General features: G+C 44.5%; 1 pseudogene; it reads left to right on the top strand.

Moving 5' to 3' along the window:
• The first annotated feature begins 1504 nt into the window (after positions 1–1504).
• On the top strand, positions 1505–2111 carry LOC128453805 (cullin-3-like; annotated as a pseudogene).
• The last annotated feature ends 8248 nt before the right edge of the window (positions 2112–10359 follow it).

The following is a 10359-nucleotide window of genomic DNA, read 5'->3' as shown; positions in this document are numbered from 1 at the left end:
ACTGCAGGGATGCTAGGAAGTGATTTGTTGCCTGTGTTTTCTCACAGCAATCGCGCTCTATATGAGACACACAAAAAAAAAAGTTAAATGTTATAAGATGTAACTCCAGCTCTGTAAATGTGTGTAAGTAGGTCACCGCTGTGCTGTATTACAAAGAAAATGAAAAACAATATAAATACAGTAAAACAGTCATCATGGGGAGTCTAAATGTTGCGTGGGTGATATCAGTAGTTGACATCCAACACTCAAATATAAATATGTAGGTACCTTTGGTATAGGACTCCTGTTAACCCCTTCTATGAAGATGAATCCATATTTACCATCCGCTGCCTCTGAGTGTGTGTGTGTGTGTGCTTGTGTGTGCACAAATATTTATGACCCTTTAGCTATATGTCTCATTGTTCACTGAGTACTTGGTCTTTGCTTGTGTATGCATTTTGCAGAGCATATGCATTTGTCTTTTTGCCCCTGTCTGCATGTGTGTGTGCTCGTGTGTGTGTGTGTATATATTTGGGTGGCTGCCGTGGTTATACTGTATTTGTGTGCCTGTGTCCCTCCAAGTGTGTGGGCCTGTAAATAGCTGTGGTATCTGTAGTACTACTGTGATGCTATGTGTGGTCCGAGAGGGGCCAGATAACCAGATGGCCAACACATTACTGCCAACACATACAGCGATATTAAACACACACACATAGGCATACACACTGTAGGGACTAAACCTCTACAGGCCTTACTTCGGGCCTGGGCCATGGGTAGAGCATCGGCCCGCTGGCATTGTCCCTGTTCTGGGTAAAAGTCCAGGCCCAGCCAGTCTGGCAGCCAGCAGCCACTGGGCCTTACACACGCCAGATGAAGACTGCCGGGAGGATGAATGTGTCTTTGTGTGTGTCTCTGTTCGCGCAGTGTTTGCCCTCAGTGATTATGAAGGCTCCCTCACCTCTGGGCACCACATGTTCTTATCAGCACTTGTGAGAGTTTGGGACATTTGCACCAAGTTGCAAAGTTGTCAAGCCAAGAAAAAACAGTTCAAAGACTCTGTGTGTGTGTGTGTGTGTGTGTGTGTATGTGTGGGTGGGTAGGTGTGTGCCAACAGATGTCAAGTACATGCTGGTCCCTTGTGTAAGAGGCTGGGAGTTTCTGTCTTACCTGAGGCTGCTGTGCAGCTGTCCTGAGCTGATCACTGTCCCTACCACAGACACTGAGAGAGTGTGTGTGTGTGTGCGTGTGTGTGTAAGCGTGTGTGTGTGTGTGTAAGCGTGGGTCCATGCAATGAGTATTCTGCTCCTTTTTAACCATAACAGGCATCTGGGGCCTTGGGGGGAGATGATGCTTTACAAATCCTAAACCATGCCTGTAAAATTTATATTGTGGGAACAGTTGAGTTTATTGCAGCTTGGGTCACTGTTTAAAAATGATATTTTAAGGAATATCAGTACACTGTACTCAGTGGCAGAAAGAGTGACACCTGCACCCTAGTTTTAAACCACACCTCAGAGCGTCTCTGATGAGGCTGAGAAAAACATTATGTCAAAGCCCAAGACCGAGCTGTCAGCTCCCCTCTAAATCGGAGGTCATGTTTCAGGAGAAGAACATCTCTAACACCATCATGGATGAGTTTAGACCATATCTACAGACAACCGGGGTGTCTTTTGCAGGAGTCCATCTCACTGTGAGAGTCCTGTCCACGGGATACTGGCTGACATAATCAGCACCAACCAAGTGGCATCCGTTTGAAGCCTTTAGGTGCTTTTATCTTGGTAAGCAACGCATCAGACCACTCACACTGCAGAACCATATGGGTCTGCAGACTTAAACACCACATTCTATGGCCCCAAGAGGTCAGAGTGGGAGGAGCTCAGGTTATTGGCTCCAACACCAGGAAGCACACCCTGCAAGACTCCACCCTCCAGATGACCTTCCTCATGCTTTTCAATAACAGAGCAAAGTCCACCTTCGAGGAGATCCAGCAGGAGACAGACATCTCAGTGAGGGAGCTGGTGCGAGCGCTGCAGTCACCGGCCTGTAGGAAACCCACTCAGAGAGTCCTCATCATGGAGCCCAAGTCCAGGGAGATTGAGAATGGCCATAAGAAAGAAAAGAAAAAATATTGACGGTTCGATCCTAGTCTTCCCAATATCTCATGCCGAAGTGTCCTTGAGCAGAAAACTGAACTAAATATGCAATTAGATGCACTGTATGAGTGTGTGTGTGTGTGTGTGTGTATGTGTGTGTGTGTGTGTGTGAGTGTCCTGTACAGTGCTTTGAGTGGTCATCAAGACTAGAAAAGTGCTATATGAATACAAATCTTTACATGAGCGGCTATGGATCGGCAGTCCAGTCATTCTCTAACCAGAAGGTCGGCGGTTCGATCCCTATCTTCCCTGTCCCTGGCTAAAGACATGTCTCCATATCGTAGAGAGAAGCTATACTGTAAAGTGCTTTGAGTGGTTTCATGACTAGAGAAGCTCTCTATAAATGCAGACAGGCCATTTACCTTTATTTTAATAAACAACATTTTGATCCAAACATTCCGAAATATCTTTCATACTTTCAGTTCCATATGTATGTGATGTAACGTCTGTCTTGAAAAATATATCACAGTGAAATCTGACAGTAAACTGAATCTCATTTCAACTGAGCTGTTAGCCACATATGGTCCAGACTATGTACTGATATCAACCGAGAGATATAATTATTTACACCACTTCATGTGGAGGTGAACATTAAAACAGGAAAGGAAAACGTCTTGGATCAAGTTCAGCATTGACTTTTCATTAAAAATGTAATTTGACTGAATGAAACTACAGGTCATTTCATACAACAATGGAATGGGGGGATTCTGGTGTCTATATTTGCATGTAAAATATATTACAACTAAACCGTCACCAAGAACTAATTGTATTCCCTTAAATAAAACAACAAAAAAGAGGAGAATGGCGAGAGCAGTATCACAGGGAAACATGAGATAAAACGAAGAGAGTGATAGAAATAACATGAGACAGAGGGAGAAAGAAAGGGAAAAGTCAGAAATACGGAGAAACATGAAATGTTGTAAGGGAAGGGAGGGGGTCTTCGCCAGCTCTACACCCCAAACCCCCGCTTGACATGATAATATTTTTCTAAAAAGGGATAAAAAGCTACATGCCTTTGGATTTGCAGCCCAGCTATCAGTAGCCACAAGCTCCAGCGCGAGACGGCGTGACAGGTGTACGTTTCAGCAACTTAAACAGGGCGGATTAAGCCACTAGTGGCTCCTCTTCATATGCATTCCTTATGGGAGTTAAGGCCATTTGAAATGCAGGGCCAAAGGCAAGATTACCGGCTCATAGGCCCATGGAGAGAGGTGTGCTGCAACTAAAAGCCTGGATTTGAATAATTGTGGCAGGGCTTAGTGCCCAGAATCAGCACAGAACAGAACCAATGGATTATTACACACACAGACATGCACACGCACACACGCAGACACACGCTCGCACACACACTAACTTTGGAAGGCTTTGACTTGTCTGACTCAATAATTCAATGTACCACCGTGTGTGTCACTGTGTTGGTTACGGGTTGGTTTGTGTCGTATCTGTCTACATGCCGTAACACAAACACATGTGACTGATATTTTGCTGCTCTGCTGTTTATTATCCACACAAAACTTGTCTGTGTGTGTGTGTGTGTGTGTTTTTGTGTGTGTGTGGGTGCATGAGACAGACCATATGCACATGATCTTGAACTTGTGTTTGCATGTGTGTATCCATGTGAACACGTGTGTGTGCATAAACAAGTGTGTATTAATGGTGTGAATGGTTAATGTGTGTGTATGTGTGTGTGTGTGTGAGAGAGAATGCCACTACCTAAACACAGCAGAGCCAGTGTTCCAGCTCCGTATGTTTTGACACTGGTTGAAGGCTTAGCTGTGCTCGAGGTGCCAGACAGAACTGAAGGGGGGGAAGTAAAGATGAGGTGCTGCAAGAAAAAAAAAGAGGGGTGAAAAGAATGGATATTAAAGAGAAGGATGAGATGAGGTCCCATATGAGTTTTGGAGCAGAGAGAAAGAGCGGAGAGCGTCAATGAATTCAACCTTTTTTTAAAAGGGAGGGAGAGGGAGCAGGGCAGCTGGTCTGAAAGGTGCACCTCTGTGCGGGGGAGGGGGGACATACACACACTCACACACACACACACACACACACACACATTACAATACATTTATCTGGCGGATACTTTGTCCAAAACAACAAATAATATAGGGTTAGGGTTAGGGCAGACATTTCAAACTGTTATAAAGTCATATTCATCATTTAAAATGGCTGCATAACATTAAGGTCAGCAAGTTCCAGGGTCCTGAAATTGTACAAGCTGGTGCACTGGCATGGCTCACTGGGGTGCTTACTGGACAACACCACCCAAAGTTTATTTAGTCTATTTCAGTATGTCTCTGGGACAGAGGTGAACTTTATCAGCTGAATGACTTGTGGAAAAATTCCTCGGCTTATTGCTTCTCAAACATTTTCTGTTTGTAACAGTAAACTAGATTTTATGTATTTGGCTTTTGCGAGGTTAGTAAAATGAGGAAATTAAAGATGTCAACTTAGGCCCTGTCCCAATTCACCCCTTCGCCCTACCTCTTAGCCCGACCCTTTCATTTCTCATGTGGCTGTGAAGGGGTAGCACTGTCCCATTTCTTTATGTGATTTTAGGGTAGTGGCCATCTAGCCTTTCAACCACCCATTCAAATGTAGTAAGTGTCTGGAACGAGGCCTACTCTAAGACAGGCAAAAGCTTCAAGCTGTACGACTATAAAGACTGGGCAAATGACGAGTATCCAACAAAATAACAGCAAATCACTTCTACTTTATTATATAAACATCAACAACCCAAACTTCACATCAAAACAGCTTTGAGTTATTTTTTTTAATCTAAACGTAATTTCAAGTTACATATTGAAGTTTAATTTATGGAGGACCACGGAGATATTCAAGTGTCAAAGTGTTTGTATTGATGGTTTTCTGTCTAATCAGTTCTATGTCATTCTTAAATGAATGCTAATACACATTCATTTCAATTTAGAACACTTTATTTGTCCTAGACAGGCAAATCTAAGGCACTTGTAAAGAGAGGAAAGATGAAAGTATGAAATCAGGGCGATGTCCACGGAGAGTTCAAATTATGTATAGATGAATAAACATAGCAGCGGATAAATAAATCTAAAGCTGATGAGTAAGTATAAGTATATAGTAGCTGATAGTAGACTCAGTTGCTTAAGAGTGTGGCGGTTGCGGTTTGTAAGTGAATATCTGTGCTTTGGCAGGGGGGGACTTCAGTGTGGTTCTGGATGGGGTTGGGGGGTGTTAGGAGTTGAGGAGTTGAACAGCCATGGGAACAAAGGTTGCCCTTCTCCTCTGAGTCCTGCAGCCAGGTCAGTGGAGACGACGTCCTGAGGGGAGACATTCAAATGCCTGGAAGAGATCATGTGTCGGGTCGAGAAGAATCTGACTTTCTAACCTCCGTGTCTGCTGCTCATAGATGTTAGTGAGTGATCTCAGGGGAAGCCTGATGATCTTAGAGCAGACAATTATCTGCAACCGGTTCCTATGCTGGAGGCTGGTAGAATGAGACCAGCCGGTGATGGAGAACGTGATGACGCTCTCAATGAAAGAGCAGTAGAATGTCCGGAGGATGTCCCTGATGGCACCGAGGGAATTGAGTGTCCTTTGGAGGTGTTGCCGATGCTGACATCTCCTGAGAATCTCCTCTGTGTTGATGGAGAATTTCAAGTTGTCAGTCAAAGATGCTGCCCAGGTATTTGTACTCCTCAACAAGCTCCACTGGGTCCCCGTGGATTGTGGTGGTGGCTGCTGCTGCTGCCGGTTCCCTCTGCCTATTTGAAAAGGTCACAGCCATCTCTTTGGTTGTGCTGACGTTCAGTTCCGAGGAAAGTGTTAAGAAGTCAATTTGATGTGTCAATGATCAAATCCCACCCAGACGGACCCAAGTGCACAGAGAACACTAAACCCCAACATTATGCAAAACAGCAACACGATGTGTCGTCACTTTTTAAATGGTGTGAGCGACACTTTGAATAGTGGCAGCATCAACACCTGCTGCCGCACCTCGACCAAAGAGAGTTGGAGAGAGACAAGAGGCCAAACACCAATTGTAACACTCCAAAGCCGTTCTGGCACACCCCTACACACACACAGACACACACTCTCACACACACACACACATGCAATAACAAAGGATGTGCTCCAAGAGTTCAATTCAAAATAATACCTGAGCCCAACCTGATCATCCATGTCTCCTTTAGCTGTTCAGCTTATCCTAGCACTAGTCATCCATTGTGTATAGTTGAGGTAGAGGCTACCTCAAGACCTTGGCTACCTTGAGAGGCGGTGGACTAGTGGCAGAAACTTGGACTATGGGCAGAAAAGGTCTCCGGTTCGTCTCTGGATCGACTCCACGGAGAAAAAACTAAAAGACGAACCTGGATTGATCTTTCCAAAAATCCAAGAGGATTCTCCCTACCCTGTCTAGTGCCCCTGAGCAAGGCACCTTACTCCCCCAACATCTGCTCCCCGGGAGTCGTACATGGTTGCTTACTGCTCTGTGTGTCCTGCACCAGATGGGTTAAAAGCAAAGGTTAAATTTCCCATAAGAGTGTGCCTGTGCATGTCTATGAATGTGTTTGGGATAAATAAATGTATCTTAATCTTAATTACTGCCCTTACATAATAGTCTTCCTCCTCCTCTTCCTTCTCATGCCTCTGGCCTTCGCTTCAGTCAGATGATGCTCAAACTGAAGAATTCCTCCCATTGAGACGTGTTGACCCAATGTGTAAATAATCTAACATTTGGGGAAATAGTCAGTTTGTCAGTGATCTGCTGAAGCACAATCTCCTATGTTTGTTCTATGTCTTTCATTGAAGGAGCTGGGCAACAAAGTTTATTAATTTATTATAAAATAAAATAGTGAAGGGACTTTAATGAACTTCAGTTACTTAATCAATATCTTGTCGAAAGTGGTAGTAATTCTGAGAGTGATATCACAACCAGATCCTAGTATCTGCTAGTTAATCTACTGTAGATATAAAGATGTGTAAAAATTCAAGCGTGGGTTTTCAGTTGGACAAAGGTCCATGGTATCTGACCCCACAGACAAATTACTTCTTGTTCCACTGATGTAAAAAGTCAAACTGTCCCAGCAAAGCAACCTGCAGCTCCCCTTCTAACTGCAACAGGGCTACAGTGCCACCATTAAACCTCTCACCAATTAGCCAGGCCCTTTCTCTGGGACCTTGTGAGCCACTGAAGACAATGTATTACAGGCAGGTGAATTCATAAAAGCCAGACTAATCCTGAATTGTAATATGTGAAAAGAAGTGAAATGATTGAAACGGGATGAAAAAGAACGGCAAAATCACTCATTTCTTCCACTGGCAGATGAGCTCGTGGGGATTTTTGATGAGAAAGGCTATTTCATTTCTACAATGGCACAGATGGAGACTTGTGCCTTTTGTGTGAAGTATGTGGAGTGCCACCTACCCCTCCCTCGCAAAAGAAGGGACTCACTTTTTTATTAAGGTGTGATTGTGCCGTCCCTCTTCTTATTTTGAGAGGATGATGTTGCAGTCTTCTCTCTCATGTCTCCTCTGGACCCTGTCTTTTTCACAGGTCCCCAGACGGAGTCATGTAAATCTATCAAGTCATCCGAGAGAAGCACAGGCTTTGGGTGTGATAATGACTTACAGAAGACTACCAATGGGGAGAGGACATGCCTGACACACTCACACGAACACACACAAACGTACCATCCACACCTCTCTTCTCCAAGCTCGCTGTGCAATCTCTACACTCATCTTGTCCCCAACCCCCCCACTTACTGTGTCAGCTGCAGATTGAGGTGGCAGCGCTCATCATAATGCCATGGAAGGGGGCTGTTGGAGGGGGCATTGCCAGTCCTGCTGGAAGCCTGGGTACCCAGCCTGAGCTCCGGGTCTCAGTGGGTAGCTCCACGGAATGGGCCAGCCAGGGTGGTAATAGAGTAAATAACTCAAATGAGGCAGAGTGTGAATTACTTCTCTGATGGGCTGGAAGGGTCCCTGCTGTGAATCTGACTGGGGGGTCCAGCTAGGAAGAGCATCAAAAATGTGGGCAAATGGGTCTAGGACGTGGCAAGGTAGCAGGGGGTGGTGTGCCAGCAGGGATGGGGTGTGTGAGAGTGTTTAATACAGGTGATGATGGAGAGGAAAAAATTGCTTGAGGCAACTGTGCCGCTGCACGTCTGGACAAACCGCGGTACCCCGAGGGATGGATGGTTGGACAGCAGAAAGAGAAACCTGCATTGATGCCTCCTGTCCTAAATATTCACAAGTGAGTCTGTGGGCTTTTTCCAACTGGTCTCCTGCATTGCTGGGCATTTAAATTCCTCAAAAGTCACGTATACATACAGTGCAACAAGAAAACCAAACCTCACAGGCTACGGACAGTATGTAGATATTCCGTGAATGAACATGACCTGTAGCCCTGTGAAGCCCAGATTTGGAGCACAAAAGAAACTTCAATGCCAAGGCATGATTGAAAACCACTTCAAAAATGAACCTGCAACCTTGGGCTTCAAAGGGAAGCATATTGCACGAACTAATACAACCAGGAAAATACATGAATACATTTTCCTTCATTAGGTGACCTCGAAGTAGGTTACATGGTCATTTCTATTCTGCGCCGACCCTCAAGTTCACAGATGCCTCTGAGCCACTGACGGGCAAACAAAGACTTCAATGACAGTCCCTCAGTGTAGGAAGATTCTACTTATCATTTCAAAGGGACAGCCCCCGTCACCCTACCAACTCTATACCAATGGACAGGATGCACTTATAGAACAAAAAAGTCCAGTTGAAAACTCAGGTCTTGCGAAAAAAAACATGGAGTAGCCATCATCCGTATGCACTCTTTTTGGAAAGGGAGTGACATGAGTCCTTGGGCAGTGGTTTTGGTGTCTGTGATCTTATCCCGACCTTCAGGGTCATCTGAAATGTATTGCAGAAAGTTAGTAAAAAGATATGAAAGTTAAATCAGAAGGATGTTGTTGGCTTGTCTGGAGGAGGTTGTGCAGAACCTTTGACAGGCAGATCTGTTGAGGAGAAGGTTAGGAGGGCTGGATGACAGCATTTCAGCCCTGATCTCGTAGAAAGTTCCTAAAAAGTCGATTGGCCTTCCCCTCCCCCTTCATAGCCCTGACTCCTCAATCTCTAGCCTCTCTTTCCCCCCCATCAATGGAACCTTGCTGACTCGCCATGGACATTTTCTGCCTCCAACTTTCTTCCCTGCTCTGCAGAAACTTTTACCTCATTGAAGAATTGTCTTCTGGTAGCACAGCACAGCTGGACAAGCCAGCAGAGACCCTGGGGATGGAAAAAAGACAGGATAGAATCCACACAGCTGCCCTGCTAAACCACCACATAAAGTTCTTACGGTGATGGCTTCTCCGCTTAGCTGTTAGATGTATTTTCTCCAGGTCTCAAATTGAAAGTGGGAAGTTTGTTTAAATGGTGCTCAGCTGGTGGTTGCAAAGCCTCCGGTAAGAGAGAGTTCCACTGAGGGAATAGATTTCTTTGTTTTTGGTGGGATTTCAGGTGGATAGGCAGTAAGCCATGTAGTATGCAGGTATATCCGGAAGATATGAGATTCATAAAGTCCCAGTTGAAATGGGTTGCTGTGTTTCAGGTTCCTCTGTGTGGGTGATGTGTGTCAGTGTGTGCGTGTGTGTGTAGAAATGCAGGTTGAATTTGAATTGAGCAAACAGGGAAAATCATGCTAATTCTCTCTCATACACAAACAAAGAAGGTGGACATGTTCATGCAGTGGTGTGATTTGTGGGCGTCGATGGCTTGGGGAGGGCTGAGGATGTGGGGAGGGGTGTGAAATGAAAATTGCTCAGTTGGTAAACTGCATTTATCTTGCTGCAACTTTTTTTCTTTTCAGCAGCACTGCAAATTGATAGTAAGATGTGAGAGAAACCAATGACTGGCAGGGTGGGCCTAAAGATAACAAGGACCTCTTTTACAATGTGAGGTTCTGAAGTCTGTCATTAGTGCCACACACAGCGCAGAAACAAAACTAAAATGATCAGTGCACCTATCATACAATACATTTAAGGTCAATTAAATAAACTATAAATATTCTGAAAGTTTTATACGATTGTTTAAAAGAATACAAAATGCCCCGTTTAGATTTCATACAGAATGCTTCTACATTTCTACATCATTTCATCTTCTTTGCGAAAAACCCAAGATAGACCAACAAATGACATTTCAGTAGAGAAAAGTTTTTTCAACCATTGTGTGTTTTTATTACAATTGGTAAATGTTA

The sequence above is a fragment of the Pleuronectes platessa genome, chromosome 12 (genome assembly GCF_947347685.1).
Source record: "Pleuronectes platessa chromosome 12, fPlePla1.1, whole genome shotgun sequence".
NCBI lineage: Eukaryota > Metazoa > Chordata > Actinopteri > Pleuronectiformes > Pleuronectidae > Pleuronectes > Pleuronectes platessa.
The sequence above is the reverse complement of the archived record's forward strand: the minus strand, read 5'-3'. Positions and strand labels throughout refer to the sequence as shown.